Here is a 19618-nt window from a genome sequence, read left to right as displayed (position 1 = left end):
AAATACTTTTCCTCTGCTTTCTAAGTAGGATTGCACCAAAAGCAAAACAACAGTGTGGATTGTTCCTGGAGATCCTCAGGGAATTTTTTACAGAGTGCTTTAATAATACATTCAGGTATTGTGCAAGACCCAAGGTCAGGAAACATTGAAATCTAACAACTAAAAGTATTAGACTAAAAACCTAGCGACTTGAATTCCAGTTCTGAGGCTCTGTTAAAGCCTTTTGGATACCAGGAAGTCACAACACTTTTGTGTGTTTTACTTTCTCCATCTGTAAAACAAGGATAATTGCATCTTCATTACAATGCTGCACAAGCTTATGAAGCAATCACTAAGAAAACACTTCAGACTCTACAGTCAAAAGTCCCCCAAACTCTACCACAGTGCCAAGTTGTTGCTACTTTTCTATTTGACCCAAATATCTTTTGTAATTTAAGCAAATTTCCTTCTAGACAGTGTTTGGGGAAATCACAAAACTAGTTTGCCACAGCTTATTTGCAACATGTTTCATTCCAGTGTTTTGGCCCAAATGTTTTTCTTTTTAATATCAATCACCTTTAAGTAGTCTTACATTAATTACTTTCTATGTCTTACTTAACTCAAGCTGGAGTCAGCTACGTGACCTTGAGTGTTCCCCAAGGGCAAAGAGCCCACTGCTGCTGCTTTACCCACAGTAAAAAAGTGACTTCATTTTAAGTTTTATCAGCTTTTGCTCTTCCAGCTCTAAATTCTGTGTTTCTAATGGTGCATGTAAAAATTCTAAATGGATTTAGTTTCCTCATTATAAAGATCTCTGACCCAATCACGCACTAAATAAAGGTAAGTTGGAGAAAATCATATTAAGAGCCTTTATTTTGGATTTTGATTATGAGCTACTTAGCTGGATGGCTTTCTTTATTAGATCCTCTGAAGGGCTTCATTTAGTGGAGAATAAAGTAAGGTGACAGGAGATGGGGAGTGCCGCTGGGCTCCAAAAATAATTTTCTTAATTTCTTTAGCTACACATTTTTACATATTCTCTGAAGGTAGTTCCCGACTCAGAACATTTGAATGCTCTTTCTCTATAGGTGAAGACGGTGACACAGGTGGAACTCATTACCTGCAGTGCCACACACAGCTCAAGAGAAAGTTTAATGAAGGGCAGGGAAAGCGGTTCCAACTTTTACTATTGTCTTTTTGCACATGTCATGCAGGCATTCAGACCACTTAGGGATGCTAGTGTATACAGAAGGAAAGTCAGCAGACTTAACCTAAAGACAAGATTGGATTGTAGTTTTTAAACACCCTCCTCCAAAAAAAAGCAAACTGTAAAAACATGTCGAATGATCATGTCATATAATGTAGATTCACAAATAATCTTGGCCGCTGAGAATCTCCTGTTTTAAAGGGACATTTGAAAACTAGAGGTATCTGGCTAACCTAAGAGGAGGAAAATTTTCATTAAGAAACCCGAAAAAAGGGGGCACCTGGGTGGCTCAGTGGGTTAAAGCCTCTGCCTTCGGCTCAGGTCATGGTCCTAGTGTCCTGGGATCGAGCCCCACATCGGGCTCTGTGCTCTGCAGGGAGCCTGCTTCCACCTCTCTCTCTATCTGTCTGCTTCTCTGCCTACTTGTGATCTCTGTTTGAAAAAAAAAAAAAAAAAACAAAAAAAAAAAAAAAAAAAAAGAAACCGGAAAAAGGGATTTGGAAGATAAGGACATCTGAACACTGAGGTGATAATGGGCAAAGACTCTCGGTGTTCCATATCTGAAAAGAAACTAAAGATTTTTCTTTTTTTGGGAACCATAGATTTATTTTTAGATAGTAACTGTAAAACAAACTATAACTGCACCTTCATTTGATACTTTTGCAAGTGTTAAATGAGTATCAGGTACTTCTTCCCTGACACCTCATACTTGGTACAGTTCTATCTATCTTACTCAAAATGCACGCAACTTTTTCAATCATCGTTATCTCAAATACATCCTCTACCTACGCTTTGGATAATAAGCAGAAATGGACTCACCTAACCCATTTGCAGTGAGACAAATCAGAATGTGAAACTCTAATAAAAAGGAAAAGAAGAGGATTTCTAATCTCTTAAAAGCGTTGTCCTGGAGTTTCACTAGATTTGGCTGACAGTTGAGAATTTAGTTCTGAGTTACAGCAGGAGGCAATGGGAGGAAATGGAGGCCCTTTGCTCTCAGACTTTCCCTGGGTGCTTTGGTATGACACAGAGTCACTTAGGGCCAGGCAGGAGAGCAACTCACGCCTGGGTCATATCTTGTCTCCGCCACCTCTCACCTCTCCAACTTTGGAAAGGCCCTGTTAGGAAGAGCACTGACCCAGAGGGTTGGCATAGGAATTGACAAAATAAGGTAATATGTATATGTGATGGAAAGTAGACGCTCAAATATAAATAATCATCATCATATTATTGCACTATTCATAAATAATGTATATTATCCAAAGGAGTCAATAATACAGAGTCCTAAATAAATTATTCAATACCTAAAGCCACATTGTCAAATAATTAAACCCTTGGCTTTGATCTTTGACCCTTTTGCCACTGAATTGCTGGGTCCTCCCGACAGCTGAACCTTCATGCCCAACCTGTCAATCAAGGCCTGCTCTCTGTTTCCCATCCCCAGGTGACAGAGGTGTATCGTGGAAGGAAACATTTCAAACCCCCTGAACCATTTCTACAGGTAAGAGTATTTTTTAAACATTGTAAAAGGTGATCATTCTAAAACATACCCCCCTGTGAACCCTGAAGAATGAACAAGCATAGCTTTTCTGTCTTATTGATGGTATATCATTAGGATAGTCCATCTAGCTGGCTGACATTCATTTATCACACCCCGTGCTTGTAATTAATTCAGCCATGATATCCAGCTGATTTCTCCTATCAAATTTCTCTTAAACCATTCACTTTTTCCATCTTCTCTGCCGCCATAGTAGTCCATGCGCCATCATCTTTTGTCATCTTGGGATACTGCCACGGCCTCTTAGCAGGCCTCCTTGTTCTTGTTCTAGCTCTCTCCTTTGGTCTCCCCAGATCACTCAGAGAGGCTTCCCCTTACTTTCAGGATAAATCACAAAGTTCTGGGGCATCCCTGGGGTCCAACAAGATCTGGCTTCTGCTGTCTAGCCTCATCTCACATCACTCTTCCTTTTGTCTTGTCCTTCTAGTCCCCTTGCATTTACCTCGGTTTGCTCTGCTGCAATCTTCAGAAAAGATGTTGCGTCCTCTGAACTGACCATTCTTCTCCTCCCCCATTGCCGGTGTTAATTTCAGCTCATCCTTTGGAATTTAGCACGAATAACATTTCCCCAAGGAAACTCTCCCTGACTTTGCAGACCCTCCAGAATCATCAGGTCTGCAGTTATGTGGCACATTTTTAGTATATCAGGCCTTGTCATAACATTTATCACTATTATCACTTATTGGTTAAATTGTAATTAGTCATTTAACAATTATCTCCACCACTAGAATTTAGCTTCCAGAGGGCAAGGCCAAATTAACTTTCCTTCTCAGTATTTGTATTTGTAAAATTGTTATACTAGCAGCCTCCTTTACGGGAATAAATAGATGATACAGGAAAAGGGCTTGGTAAAGAGACTTGTACACAGTGTGTTCTCACTAGAATAATGTCACTATAACTGTTGTGTGCTGGAGGTGGGGAGGGAGGAGGAATGGCAGGACGGAGACAACAATGCCTGGTCATTTACTGTCTAGTTGAGGCTTGTCAGAAGGAAAAGGGATGAGCTTAATTTTAGAACAGCAATTAGAATCGAAGTACAGCATGGGTGATTGTCTTACTTACATATGTAAGTATGGGTGATTGTCTTACTTACATATCCAGAATAGTGCAGTGGAGAGATTTTAAGACCTCCAACTTCAGGACTGTATGTCAGAGCCATGGACCCAAGCCTGCACTGAGAACCTCATGGACTTTTCTATAGAAAGGATGATCACCCAAAGGGAATTAGTGAAATGTGAAAAATCCTGTGCTAAAACATAGATTCTAAAGTTAACTCAGGTGCCATGGAATGTTCTCTGAAGAGCTTCATACTTTTCCTGAAGGCGTTTCCAAATTGCCATTTTCTCTCTGTTGGTGGTAAATGGCCAACAGAGAAATCTTCTTGCTTTATAGCAAATATTGGTCAAGGAAAATGTAATGACCAAAACACAAAAGTACAAAACACTAAAGAGAAATGATGCTCACCCTCTGGCCTTGAGCAAAGGCAAATTTCTCTGATTAAGAAGAATCAGAGACTATGCTTTTTCTATCAAAGTTTCTTATTTGCCTAGGCCATTGAAGAGTTCAAAAAACAAGAACAGCAAAGAAAAAAAAAGCTGTAAATATTTTTGAAACTCTAAATATGTTTCTAAACATCCTGTCTATTGTTTCTGAATGCAGGCAAAGATAAAAGAAAATTAACATCTTTTGGACACAAATTTGGTGCTTGGTCCTGTATAGGTACTGTCTTCATATTTTTCTTCTTTGTCTGATAATAGTCTTGAAATTACTCTGAAATAAATGTTATTTTTTCTAATTTACTGTTTAAAAAAACCCAGTAATTTGCTATGTCTAATAATAGATGTACCTGGCATGTGGAAACAAGTTCACCCAGCTTTGAAATCTGTGCTCTGAAATTTTTTTCTCCCAAAGGTAATAAAAAATTTCTTAAGTTTCTTCCAATTCTAAAATTCTAAAAATATATTTAAATCATAGCTTTAACAATCTTGCTTCTAGCAAAATTTCAACATGGTTAAATGCAACTCTACATGTATTCTTTGCTTGCACTTAAAAAACTGAAAGTGGATTGAGAAAAGCCATAAAGATGCTAACTGGACTCACTCTAAATTCATGATTACAAACCTCAAAGGGATGTTGGTACTGCCAGGAAATCCTACTCTCTATTTCCCCGGTAGATTTTCTCTGTCACCCAACTCTTTCTCATCTGTTTCTCTTTCCTCAAACCTGTTCAAACTCTTTTCTCTCCTCTCTGTTACTAATCATGCTTTTCATTAATAGAGAAATTAGAAAACTTCCAGGTGCTTCCATTTATATGTCTACCAATTCAACTGTATCTGTACATATATACTTTGTCTTTCCTCATATTACAATGGATGGGTTGACTGCCATAATCTAATGATGATACCTCAATTTGTGCATTGGATTCCAACATCTCATTTGTTTACAATCGTTCCTCTTTTAATAATTTTTCTCTCAGTCGTTATGTTTTTTTTTTTTTCCATCTCTACTGGAACATTCCAGAGATTGTGTGCTTGTGTATATATATATTTCAATTCTCATAATTCATACTAGTTACGTTCTCTAAATCTGCTGGAAATACAGAGTTGACAAATATGGAGCTCTCATTCCTACAGAGTTAGGTTCTTGAGAGCCTTAGGTCACAACATTTTATTTTACATGTGTTTCTCTTTAAATATACCCCATTTTATGTATAGTTCTTACATATAACTAATTGCATGGTCTTTGGATGATTTATTTATTTATTTATTTATTTAAAGATTTTATCCATTTATTCGACAGAGATCACAAGCAGACAGAGAGGCAGGCAAAGAGAGAGAGGGGGAAGCAGGCTCCCTGCTGAGCAGAGAGCCCGACATGGGGCTTGATCCCAGGACCCTGGGATCATGACCTGAGCTGAAGGCAGAGGCTCCAACCCACTGAGCCACCCAGGGAACCTTTGGATGATTTAAAGCCAGGAGCTTTGGAAGTTATTTGCATCATATAGGTTGTTGGCCAGTGTCCTTGTAAAACAAGCAAGTCTCATCAGTGTTGAAAGCCTACTCTTCCATGTAACCTTCTCCTGTATAACACTTAGCAGGCATTTTTATTAACTTCTCCCACAGCCTCCTGATCTGTGGAATCTGCCTTGCCTTCAAGTTTAACAGTGTCATGCCAGAGCTCCCTCTGAAATGTGTGAGCCAGCCAGCACTAGCAGAGATGGGTTTCACATTTTCCTGAACCCGGATGTGACTGTACATTTCTTTGGCTTTCAGCTTCACAATTATACGGGCATGATGCTTTTTTTAATTAGTTGTCATCTCATGGACCCACAGACTGGGGCATTTTTCTATTTTACTACAGCTCTATCATGCACTACAGATATACCCTTTATCACTTTCAAGAGTAGCCTCATATAAGGTACTTGAATTTTCTCTTCCTTTTCTGATTGTACCATATTTTTGAGTCATCAACATTGAACTCAGAGCCAATACTGTTAAAACTCACGTTCACAAAAAGCTTATCTAACTCACACATCCATAGGGGATGTCATGCCCCTCGTATGCCAGGGAGTACTACTTAACTGTGCTTCCTGTATCACACGTGGGGCATTTTAAACAGGAAAATCATTAACAAAACCCACAAAAATGCAAAAAATGTGACACTAAGAAGATGGTGAAATGAACACTTGTTTAACAGTATAACAGCTAAAACAAGAAGGCAGAGTTCTGCCTTGTTTAACCCCAACTGGAAATGTATACATCAGGTTAGTCAAAATTTTCATCACTGCAAGTCTGCGAGTGACTGGAAAGCCTCCATGGATACTGATTTTGGGCTTACAAATAAATTTTAGCAACTAAGTGAGTTTGCAAATACAGAATCTCTGAATAATGAGTATTGGCTATATGCATGTACAAATATGTGTATTCATGTATATGTGTGTATGTTCTGAGTGTATATATATATATAACAAATGTTGTAATTATGCATTATAATTAAAATCACAAATATCCTATATATGTGTATGTGCTGTGATTGAAGAATAACAAAAGCAAAAAGCTTTGCCCCTCTTTCCCCTGCAATTTATTACCCTGTATCTCTGATCCTCTGGATCAGAGTTTCACTAGCTCCAATAAGTTTTATTCTATTCCTTTTAAACCACAGTATCAAAACTCCACCATCAAGCTCATTAATGGCCTATACGCTGTGTCCATTGGTCTATACTTAATCCTCATTTTACTCAACGGAGGTTTCTCATTTGATATAGTTGACCACCTCCCCCTTCTTAAAGCTCTCTCTTCGATTCACTTTCTGGACACCATTCTCCATTGATTCTCCTTTTCTGAGGCCTTCTCCTCTACAGCAATGGTTTCGAAATCTATGAGTATATACACTTTGGGACATACAAAGAGTTTTCAAGGGCTACAGTGGTAAATTTATTTAATTTTTTATTATCCATTGTATCCATTCTTTTTTTGCCTGTATCCATTCTTTTTTTGCCTGAGACCATTTCATGCTGGTTCTATTGTGTTCCTTTCCACACTTGCCTTTCTTTCACTTTACAAAACAAAGATACATCTTCGCCTTTTCTGAAATTCACCTTGGTACACTGTCCTAAAAACATCAAGGTTCCGCATAGACACAGACGTTGGTGCTAAGAAAATGAAAAACGGTAATGACTGAGTGACTAACAGTCTTGCAAATCAGGAGCTTGCCAGGTCTCTCCAATCTTTATTTTTAGTAGGATTGAAGGAGAACCTACTGAGTTGTTTGGCAGAATCTTATAAGTACCAGAAACCATGTACCAACCACACACGGTTGGACGTTGAGAATCGAAATTACCTACTTTATCCCCAACCCTATCACATACGGACAGACATCTTACAACCTACATTAATATGACTTTACTATGTCAATATTCAATGAGTTAAAATTGCAAGAACTTACCACTTTATTATTTCTAGGAAGACTATTAATAGAAGCAAAGAACTTAATTGTTCATTAAAAAACTTCTAGAAAGACCTATCAAGTCTTCAACAGAAAACATCGAAAGAAAATTTAATCTTCGCATCCTGGTTCCAATAATTATAAACCTGTGACAACATGATCCTTATCCAATTCTGATGACCCACCTCTTGCCTGCAATTGATACTCTTGCAGCAGAGTTCACTTTGCCTTATCAACAGTTATGTTGGTGATATTTGGGCATCTGGCATCTGACAATTAAAAGTATTCTCTGACTATAGAGCACTATGTGGTTTTTTAATTAATTTTTTTTTAATCTTAGGTCCAGTATAGTTAACAGACTATACTAGTTTCAGGTGTACAGGATAGTCACTCAAAATTCTATGTTTTTGGCATAAAACACAGAAGCTTTAAAATGAAGTGACCCCATTGATTCCTATCTACTTCTATGAGCAAGTCTTTTGGAGGTTTTATAAACACATAAACACACACACATAATGAAAAGTATTAACCGAATTGATGCTAAACTTTATCTCATTAATAACTTTATATGAAAATTTATACTTCTATTTTTATAAATAATGTACTCCAAAGAATTATAGTAATAATTTGATTAGAAAATAATTTTCACATTTAGAACCTTATGGAAATTTTTACAGAGAAGTCTTATCTCCCAATGGTTTGAAGATATTACACTTACATCTGAAAATATACAAAGGTTTTCTTTTTTGTCAGAGAAATGTTTTAGTGGATAACCTTTAAAATTTTTTCAAACATAATACTATAAAATTTTCAGTATATTTTGCAAAAGAAGCAGAATAGAAATATTAGTTCAAGACGAAAAAAATGAGAATTCCTGACAGTTAAAGAAGCCCTGATCAGGTATTTTTAGATTAACAGGGGTAACCATCAGAGTATGTGGTCTTAAAATCATTCAGTATATTTAAAAGGTGATAGAACAGTGTTATTTTAAACTTTCAAAATGTCAATATTTATAATACACTCGAATTATATTCTTTACAACAACTTGGGCTCATAATGAAATATTATAGTGTCAACTTTAAAATGTGCAAAGGATAAGTTGTTTTGAAATCCTGTCATGAATCAGGGAGATAGTCTGATGCCCCTGCATCGTTCTGTCTCTAAGCCTGTTTCCTTCCTATCTATGGACATCCTCTGGAAAATCCTGTTGAGTCTTATAACATTAAATAATATGGCTTCACTGAGTGCCACCAAATGCGATCTCCATTCTGCACCCCCACACTAATATACCAAACCTTACATTTGAGTTATCAAATTGGATGTCAAATATGCATCTCTAAACCGAACATACCTCAAAAAGAACTCTTGACTTCTACTCCCAACCCACCCTAATATTTTTCTCTCTGTTATTTCCCATCATTGTAAGACTACTTAAAAAAAAAAAAAAGCTGAAGCAAAAAAATAACTCAGAGTTGTCATAGATCCATCTCTTTTTATGACATTGATCATCCAATTTGCTGATCATCCAGCTTGTCCTGTGGGCTCTACCACGAAAATGTATCTGGAATTTGACCATCTTCACTTCTAAAAGTCACGATCATTTGCTGCCCTTCCTGATTTCTCCCCATCCTGTTCTTAGCAAATGAATCTGAACTAGTCTCCTTGCTTCCACTTTTGTTTATAATTGTCTTCTCTAGAAAGTAGGAACAAAAGTCTTTTACAATTTAAATGAAGTTTTGTTATTTCTGTGTTCAAACTCGCCAATGCTTTCTCCTGTACTTCAGGGTCCCAGTCGATGTAGACTACTGTTTCTTTTATTTGTGACCTTCTCTACCTGCTCCTGCCATTCCTGTTACACCACTGTCCTCTGTTTCTGGACCAGTCACACTCCCAGCTTTGCATTTACCTATCCTTCTGCCTAAAATGAAATTTTCCCAACTAGCCCCATGATGTAGGTCTTTCCAGTCATTCGGGTCATCTTGCCTCTGACCGCCTGATACATTGGCACCTTCACAGAGAGTTCCTCATTTTGCCACTAACCCTTACACCGTTATGTTGTTCTTTCATAACATTCATCACTGCCTGGCACGTAAATATTTATTTGCTACCATTTTTATTATCTTCTTTTTTATCTTTATTATTTTATTATCTTCTTTCTTATCCTTCTTTCTGGAATATAAGCTCCTTGAGACCAGGATTTTTTTTTTTTTTTCTTACTGCTAAATTCTGAGAACTTGGAACAGTGATCAGCAAAGGATTGGTACTCAGTAAATATTTTATTAATACATGCATAGCTATCTTTTTGCTAAAGCCAAACAAGTAAGAAAATTGATTTTGTTTAGTCTATAGCTATAGGGAGATATGAAAGTTCATTTCTGAGCACTGTGGGTTTTGCCTTAGATTTTTATGGGGAAGAGTAGACAAGTTAAAGGTGGGACTATTTTCGAAATTAAGAGACATCTTAGCCAGTTGGGTGAGCAGGAAATGTTTATCCCTAGGTCTAGCTAGCTGCAGGGGGACAAACAATTCTAATGTCAGCTAATCATTCTTGAGATAAAAGACTGGGAGGGGGGGCACCTGGGTGGCTCAGTGGGTTAAAGCCTCTGCCTTTGGCTCAGGTCATGATCCCAGGGTCCTGGGATTGAGCCCTGCATCAGGCTCTCTGCTCTGTGGGGAACCTGCTTCCTCCTCTGTCTCTGCCTGCCTCTCTGCCTGCTTGTGATCTCTGTCTGTCAAATAAATAAATAAAATCTTAAAAAAAAAAAAAAAAAAGACTGGGAAGGGAAGGTCTGCATCTGGCATTTCAGAAGGTTCAGGCAAAAGGGAAAAGGTTTGTATTTGACCTTGTCACAGGTAAATAAGGGAATTATCTGCAAGCTTCAGGGAAATTGTGAGAAAGGGTAGACAGAGTATTATCTAAGTTATAAGGAAGAAAGGTTCTTTGGGGAAAGCCTTTTCTGGAATACAGAAGGGTGGGAGAGCCTCTTAAACAGACTGTTTTCTGGGCTCAGGAGAAGTGCAATATTGTCATCTATGTTATTTTAGCTTCTTTTAAAGATGTTTCTGATAAAATAATCTAATATTTAGACATATAGGTATTTTGTTTTGTTGCTGCTATTTTTTTTAACTAGTTAAGCTACTGTATATTGGACACTAACACTGAAAATGCAATATTTTAAATTTCTTTGGGTTTTATGACTTATTACATTTTGGAATACCTCCATGTGTTAGCTTGCTGTTAATAATTTGTATAATCTAAATTTGTATGACCTAAAGAATACTATGAAAGATGGAAAGTAGGCAAAAACAAAAGTAGGCTCAAAAGGATTATATAACTCCCCAATGTCATTGAAGATATAAACACTAGATCAAATAAATCATTCATGTTCATAGTGATATATATCTTATTACATCTATCTTATAGAACAGTTGTCATTGGGAAGACGAATAGTAAAAAGTTTCTGATTCTTGACTTTACAATATATTAGTACAATTCTTTTTTTGTGTAAGTGTTAAAATAATGACCATATATTATATGTATAATAACCTATTTGATCAGATAATATTAGTGTTTTGAAACTGCCACACTTTCCTATATCATTCCTTCCTTCCTATTTTCCCCAGGATTCTTTTTTTTTAAGATTTTATTTATTTATTTAACAGACAGAGATCACAAGCAAGCACAGAGGCAGGCAGAGAGCGGAAGGGAAGCAGGCTCCCTACTGAGCCAAAGGCAGAGGCCTTAACCCACTGAGCCACCCAGGCACCCCTTCCCCAGCTTTCTATTACTGTTGTTACTCAAGCAAGAATAGGTACTTGGAGTTTACAATAGGTGACTTCAAATATTTATGTTGCTCCCTGCCATCCCACAAAACCAATAAACAGCAGCTAAATATATCATTGCAGGCATCCTACACATATGTAGTCCAAAGACCATATGACTAAAATGAATAATAATTGATCCAGTGAACAATGTTGTGTTGTTTATAATTTAGAGCATTTCTCATACTGACATTCATTCAAAAGCACCAATTTATTGAATTCCTAGTACTAATCTCACTAATCATAGTGGGAAATAAAACTGGCATGATCCCAAGCTAGAATAGAGGGGGAACGAAGTATTTTAGTGATTGTTTATAGATCATTCTTGGGCCTTTCATTAGAGAGAAGAAAGAAAGAAAGGAAGAAGAATTAAGAAAAAACGAAAGGGAAGGACAGGAAAGAAAAAAGAAAAGAAAAGAGAGGAAAACAAAAGGAGAGGGGGGAGCATCTGGGTGACTCAGTCAGTTGGTTAAACATCTGCCTTCCATTCAGGTCCTAATCTTGGGATCCTGGGATTGAGCCCCCTGTCAGCCTCCCTGCTCAGCAAAGAGTCTGCCTGTCGTTCTCCCTCTGCCCCTCCCCAACCACACCCCGGCCCCATCACCAGGGCCTGTGCTCAGGAGCAAGCTCTCTGTCAGATAAATAAATAAAATCTTAAAAAAAAAAAAAAAAAAAGAAAGAAAGAAAAGGAAGGAGGGAGGGAGGGAGAAAAGAAGGAAAGAAGAAAGAAAGAAAAGAGGAAAGAAGTCTTATTTTGCCTGGTGTTCATTTATCAAGTCAGCCACCACCTTGAATCATTTTCTTCAGAGATTTATAATATTTTGGAGCAAACATTCGCTTATAATTCTGTTTCTACCTACTCATCTCTAAGTTTACTAAGTATAGGTGACAAGTATTATGTTTTTCTGTTTTATCTCTGAGCAGTTGAAAGAAAATTGCCTTAAAAAATGTAATAGAGTTGTTTGTTTCTGAGTTTTCAGATTACTGTTTACTTTATCAATAATGCTAAGCTTTTGAAATAAACATTATTTCATTTGTTCCTCCGTTTATTTAAAAATAATGAATGGTTACTATGTGGCAAGTACTGCTCAATGTGCTAAATGTTAAGTAGTTAATAAACGGTTTTGATGTACATATTGGTGAGTTTACAATGTAGAAAAGAAGATTGATATTAAATGAATAAACAGGGAAAAAAATAACACAAGTAAAAATACTACATAAATAGTAGTTCCATGAGGACAGGCTAATTTTTCGTCTTAGTCCTCAATGTGTCTACTTACAATAGCACTTGATACCTAGTAAGCATTTGATACATTTTGCCTAATTGATATAATTAAAGCTGTGATAAAATTATATGACTATAATTAATTTGTGAATATAATTTAAAATGCTGGGCAAGGAAGGGGCACTATGAACAGACTAACAATAAATTAAAAATAGACGTTAGCATTATTATAATGATATACCATTGTGTGGGAAGAGAAATAATTTTCCCTTTACCCTTCTAGGTTTTTGGCTGGGATTCCCCTGAATAAAAAGATCCATGAACAGGAGAGAAACACAGAAGTTTAATAACATGGACACCTCCTGTAACATGTAATTGCCTAAAATGGCCCAAACCATCACCTTAAATATTATCTCCAACTAGAAACAAAAGAAGACCTTGCCCGTGAGGAGAGTTGGTTTTGGGAGGTTATGAGACAAAGCACAGTAAACAAAAGTATGGTTGTTATGCAGATTGAATCCAAGCCTTCTCCACTGACAAGTTTCTAGAGATTTTTGTCAGCGTCCTTTTCCTAGTATGGAGAGGGAGATAACCTTACAAGGAGAGGTTTCCTTTATAAATATAAATTTCTCTTGCAAAATAGGTAGCAACTTTTACTGGTTCTCAGAGCTTTTCCTCTGTGATTAGCTTCTTAGAAATAATCAACTCAAGATAATCCTTAGCCGAATGGGCATATTTTGGGATGGCAAATTCTATTCCCCTTCACCATGGTTTAGAGTTAATATTTTTAAGGTACTGTTTTCCTTGTACTAAAAATTCTCTATTTTATTCAGACTTTGAAAGCTCTTAAAACTAAAGTGTATTTGTATCTATAATGACTAAGGTAATTCATCTGAAATATTTAACTACTTCTGTCTACCTTTTTTTTTTTTTTTTTTTTGGTGAAAAGTAGAAGAGGGGAAATATCCAATATGCTTGAAACATAAAATAAATTCATTGAAAGTTTATTTAATGACCTCGTTTCTCTATTTAAACGTACATTCTTGAAATTTGTTGAATATCACTTTGCTTACATTTCAATCTTATGTTGAGAGAAATTACTTTTGTAATACTATCCTCCAGATTGTGATGATTTTTTAATGATAATCCTTTAATGTCAAGACAATACACAAAAGTAAATGCTTTTCAAACCATCTATGCACCAAATATTATCTCCCTCTTTTATTCCACTGAAAGAATATTAAATGGTCTGAACGGGCATGTGGCAGAATTGTATTCCTTCCTGCTATAATAATAACATGCTCAGTTAATGTAGTATTAAAGAATCAGATTTATTCCTATAGAAGTTTTTCTTCCTCAAGTACTTTAATTTTTAATTTTAATGAAATTCCAATCACCTTACGTAGTCACTTTCTCAGATGATCGTCACTGTCCAAATATTGTTTGTCATGTGTGTTTGTTTTTAGTAATTAGTCTGATTTTCTTAAATGCAGTGTAAGATAAACATATGCAAATAAAGTCTAGAGGGAATAGAATCAAAATTAGTGTTCTTGGATTCAGAATGGTCTGTTCAGGGACAACTTCAGGCAAATTGAAAAGTATAGAAACTCATTTACATCACACCCTTTTAGTATTTATCCTTCTTCCAAATGGTGCAACATAATTTCTTGTTTTCACTACACTTCGCAATCAGATCAAGCCCCACGGATATTGTAATTCCTTCCCCAAATAAATGAACTCATATGTTTTTCCCAGCATAAGAATTAATCAAATTGAAAAATAAATATACTCAAGTTGATTCTGGTAATAGAGTCTCTTCTAAGTTAGTACACATGGAAGGTGTTTGCTTTTTATAATCAAGGATATTGAGATATAATTTACACAATAAAATTTATACTGTAAAGTGTATATAATTCAATGAATATTGACAATGAATGAGAAAATATATGGTAACTGCCTAGTCTATTGCGAATTATACAATCATCTTTCAATAAGTAGCAAATATTCACCACCTCAAAGTCAACACAGTTCATATTTCTAACCACTTAACTACAAGATTCATAAGAATCATGAATCATTTTTCTTCACATTCTCCCCAATACTTACTCCAATCTGTGAAAGAGATAAAATACAAATGTGTTGACGGATACATGAAAATCTCTCCTGTGTTGCTATTCTTGAGCTGAAACTTTCCCCCCTTCCTTTGTTTTCCAGTTTTTGATCCTAAGAACACTTTATGAGACTCCACATCCCATTCTGAATGTATCTATCCTATGCCAGGGGCTATGTTCCTCTGCTCCTGTGGTGTGTCTGTTCTAGAGCAGATTTCTGGACCTCATCACACTGTCATCTCATACTGCTTCCACCGCTTCACCTTTAGTGAAATCTAGCTTCTCCCATGATACACATTCCTTGAAACATTTCTTATTGGTCTAGATACTTAAGAACTGAGTAATTAAAGACCTGGATGAACCCCAGTGATGAGTCTCAACCTATCAGGCCCCAGTTTGAGAGCCTTGGGGGGATTGTATTTGCCATATTTCCCTTCAGGAAAAGTAATACATGTATTTGTAAGATAGTCTTAGATAAGCCATTTAGGCTAGGGGGTAAGATCTCTCCAGAGACCTGCCAGAGCAATGATACTAAGAATTTCAAGTTCCAACAGTTGCTTTTCATAACACATATTGTTACAAAATATTAGTTTCATAAGACATGCCCCATTTACTCTCCTGAGATAAAGTTTGGATAACATAACCTAACTAAACACAAAATTCCTCCCAGATTACATATAATTCTTAAGTGCAGTATACAGGCAAACAAAAGACTAATTGATAATAAAATATTGTATTTCAATGTCAAGTACTTGGACATGACTACACAAGAAGACATAATGAAACAGCTTGGTGCTGGGACCCACTTATAGTGAATAAATACTGGTTTAAGAAAAATAAAGGGACACCTGTATGGCTCAGTCCGTTAAATGAGCAACTCTTCATTTTGGCTCAGATGATGATTTCAGGATTGTGAGATGGAGCACCACATTGGGCTCTACACTGGACATGGAGCTTGCTTAAGATCCTCTCTCTCTCTCTCCCTTTGGCCCCTACCCCTTCTCGTCTCTCTCTCTCCCTCCCTCTCTCTAAAAAAAAGAAAAAAAGAAAGAAAGAAAAAGAAGAAAAGTAAAAATTCAGAAGGTATCTGTGTAAACAGTAAAGAAAAATACTGAATAAAAATTGCTATTAGGATTAGTTAAAATAGGCCATGTTTTGGTTTTCTTTTATTTTTATACTTACGAGAAAAATGTGGAAATAACAGTACTGGGCAGGAGAATGATATGCCAAAACAAATGAGAGACAATGAGGAAAAAGTGTTCTAACAACTAAGCTGCCCTTAGATATAAGTTAATGTCAAAATAATTCTGTGTTATGACATAGAGTGGGGTAGTAACAAATATCATAGAAAATAAATCATATCTTAAAATATGAATTATTAAGAAATAGTGGGGCATCTGGGTGGCTCAGTGAAATTGGTGGGGCATCAGGTGCTCAGTGAAGTACGTGACTTGATTTTGGCTCAGGTCATAAACTCGCAGTCATGGGATGGGACCTTGGGTTCAACTCTGCACTCAGTGGGAGTCTGCCTGGGATTCTGTCTCTCCTCTCACTCTGCCCTTCCCCTGCTCATGTGTGTGCTCTTTCTCTGTCGTACTCTCTCTCTCAGATAAATAAATAAGTACTTAAAAAAAAAAAAAAGAAATTGGCTAACAAAAAGTTTCAAATTTGTGGCTTAAGTACAATAGATTTTACTTGTGATACAGAGCAATGCCTAACCAAATGTGGCTTTCAAGGTATCAGTAGTATCTCTGATTCCCAGACACCAGCAAGTGGGGAAGGGACATCCAGGAGAGGGGGCTCCATTATTAAGGAGACGATTCAGAATTGCAGACACTATCTCCTCTTCATGCCATTGACTCAGACTTAGGCACATAATCACCCTGAGTGGGACTGTGACCATGTGACCAACTAAACCACAGGGGCATCTCTTATTCAAAGGAAGAAGCAAATTTGACACAAAAATCTCACCCTCTATTAAGACAAATATTCAGTTTCCATAATTTAAAAAGGCCTTAGAGAAGTAGAAGAAAAATAAGGGAAAAAAAAGAAAGACAATACTACAAAAAGCTTTAGAGACATGGGATAGATCCCAGGGGACTATGTCAGTGCAGGGCTGAAAAAACCCAAAATGCCTCTAACAAACAAATAATTTTAATGTATAATTTTCAAATAACAGTAAGTGAATGTAGAACATTGTAAATCACCTTTAAATCAATGCATTTCATGCATCTCTGCTAATTTAATAGAATTTGGTTCTTCCATTAAAAAAAAAGTCTCAAATTACTTTCTTATATATTTGCAATTGGTTTTGTTGCCTTCCAGTAACTATATACTGCATATAGACATCTGTTTTAATTGAAGTATGTAGTTGAAAATGCTCTAATAATAAATTTAGTTCTTTCCAAGGAGTGACTTATGTGAGTTTTAATTGTGTTTTAAACTTATCATAATTAGATATATTAAATCTTGCTTCGGCTTCAAAATCATTTTTAATTAATTCTTCCTGAATTATTGGCTAACATGTTTCACATCCATTTCAAATGGATTAATCACCCAATCTAGTATTGCATGTTCATACAGATTTTTAAATTTAAATATTATATCTTTTTAAATAGAACACAAATGAGAGCAGTATATTTCCACTTTGTATGCTTGATCTTATCCTTAGTTAACTGCTGCAAAAATGGAAACTGAAAGTTCTTGGCAAGCAAGGATTTTTAAAATAGTATATACTAGTTTCTAAATTTATTAATACTCTTTTTACTCTACCACATAAGAAGGACCTCATTTATCTTTTCACATACATATTAAAAATATGTCACATCATTTCATAATATTTTAACTTTGGTATTCAATTTTTATTTGATTAACTAAAACAATCCTGCAACAGAATCAATTAAAGAGCAAAATCCTTTTAGGATAATTTTAGGATCAATTGTTCATTTCTTTATCATCTTTTCACAGTTTATGAAATTTATCACTCAATGGATTACATTAATTATATGAATATCGCTGATAGCAATGTTCTTCAGTTTGTAAAGTCTTTAACTGAAATTCTTCATGACTAACTGTGATTGATGAATAGTGAAACAAATGCTAAAACCTTTTATTCAGTTTTTAAAATGAGACTCTAAACCCACCTTCATAACTCACCACACCTGCTCTGTCTGTTTCATAGGCAAGGATATGAGAGAGAGGAAATTTTTCATGCAAACTAATATATAAATATATAAAATATGCCACTTTCTTTATACTTACTGGTACCATGTCAGTTCAGGTTCTCCTAGAACCACAGACTAAAGTAGGATTAGACATTCAAAAATTTACTGGGGGAAATGCCTCTGAAGGACATTGGGAGGAAATGGAAGGAAGGGAATATCTTCAGAATGCAGTAGAGGTCTGACACCTGTGAAAGGAGAAGGGGAAGAAGGACTGGGACAGAGTAAACTGGAACTAGGCAGGTATGATATTCTCACGCTAAGGTCACCCATCAGAAGAGCCCAGTGTCCTGTTGGAAGGGATTTGTGCTGCTACTCCCACTGTGCTTGGCAGTGGGACAGGTGCTGGAAGCACAGCCTCAGTGTAAACACAGTGGTAAATCCCGAGGAGAGATGGGATCCCGCAGAGGCTGTCAGTGAATGATGGCCCCTGTGGCAGATCTGAGCAGCACATGTCCCGGGTTGCCACGTTAGTAATTCTGAAAATCCCATTTCCTCTATGACTTTTTAATTAGTGATAAACCATACATGTCTAACCAGCAGGACTTCATTTTTATGCAGGGTGCTTTCATTCACTTCTAAAGAAAAGATGCTTATCCACTGTTCATTACATAAATGGATTTTTTTTAACTTTCACTATCTCAATGATTTTTCTTCAATCAGATTCACTGCTTAATTCAATAGAAGAAAGTAATTTGATTTAGATTTTTCTCCTTTCTTGAACTAATGACCTGCTACTGCTGATAAATGTATTTTTTTCTCTAATGTTTTTCAGCTTTTGATGTTTCGCTATCATTTTGTTATTCTTTAAGAAATGAGTGTTTTATCATTTTGAATAGACTATTTATAAGCATGCTAGGGACAGTATTATAGTACTCAGACATTACTTTAAACGCTGGAAGTATAATTTTGTCAAATACGATGGTGTGTTTCTTTGTAAAATGTACGCTTAATCTTAACCATCCCATAGTTTAATTAGAAAAAGAAAAAAGTGTCAGCAGAGAAAAAAGTGTCAGCAGAATAAGTAATTTGTAACTGTGGACTTGTGGACAAAACTGTAAAACCTAACTATAAATATTCAACTGAATATTGTCAACATTTTTCTTTTATTTGACATTTTGGAGTGAGGACTAACCAAACACTATACTCATATACATGTGTGTGCATATATAATTACCTCATGTGTGTAAATGTATTTATCACCATGAATACAACAGCCACAAATCCACATTGATAGATATGATTAAATGGTGAATTAAACAGCACAGGGGCTTCTGGGTGGCTCAGTGGGGTAAGCATCTGACTCATTCTGCTCAGGTCATGATCTTAGGGTTCTGAGATCAAGCCCCCCATGGGGCTCTGCTCTAGGTGTAGAGTCTGCTTAAGATTCTCTCTTTCCTTCTCCCTCTGCCCCTTATCTGCCATTCACTCACCGCTCTCTTGTTCTCTCCCTCTGTGTCAAACAAAAACAAAAGCAAAAACAAAAACAAAACCTGAAAATAAACACCACCATCAGTATGTAATTTTTAAACTGCTAATCAACTCTTGGTA

This window comes from Enhydra lutris, unplaced genomic scaffold (genome assembly GCF_002288905.1).
Source record: "Enhydra lutris kenyoni isolate GAN:26980312 unplaced genomic scaffold, ASM228890v2 scaffoldscaffold8, whole genome shotgun sequence".
In the NCBI taxonomy this organism is placed as follows: Eukaryota; Metazoa; Chordata; class Mammalia; order Carnivora; family Mustelidae; genus Enhydra; species Enhydra lutris.
The sequence above is the reverse complement of the archived record's forward strand: the minus strand, read 5'-3'. Positions refer to the sequence as shown.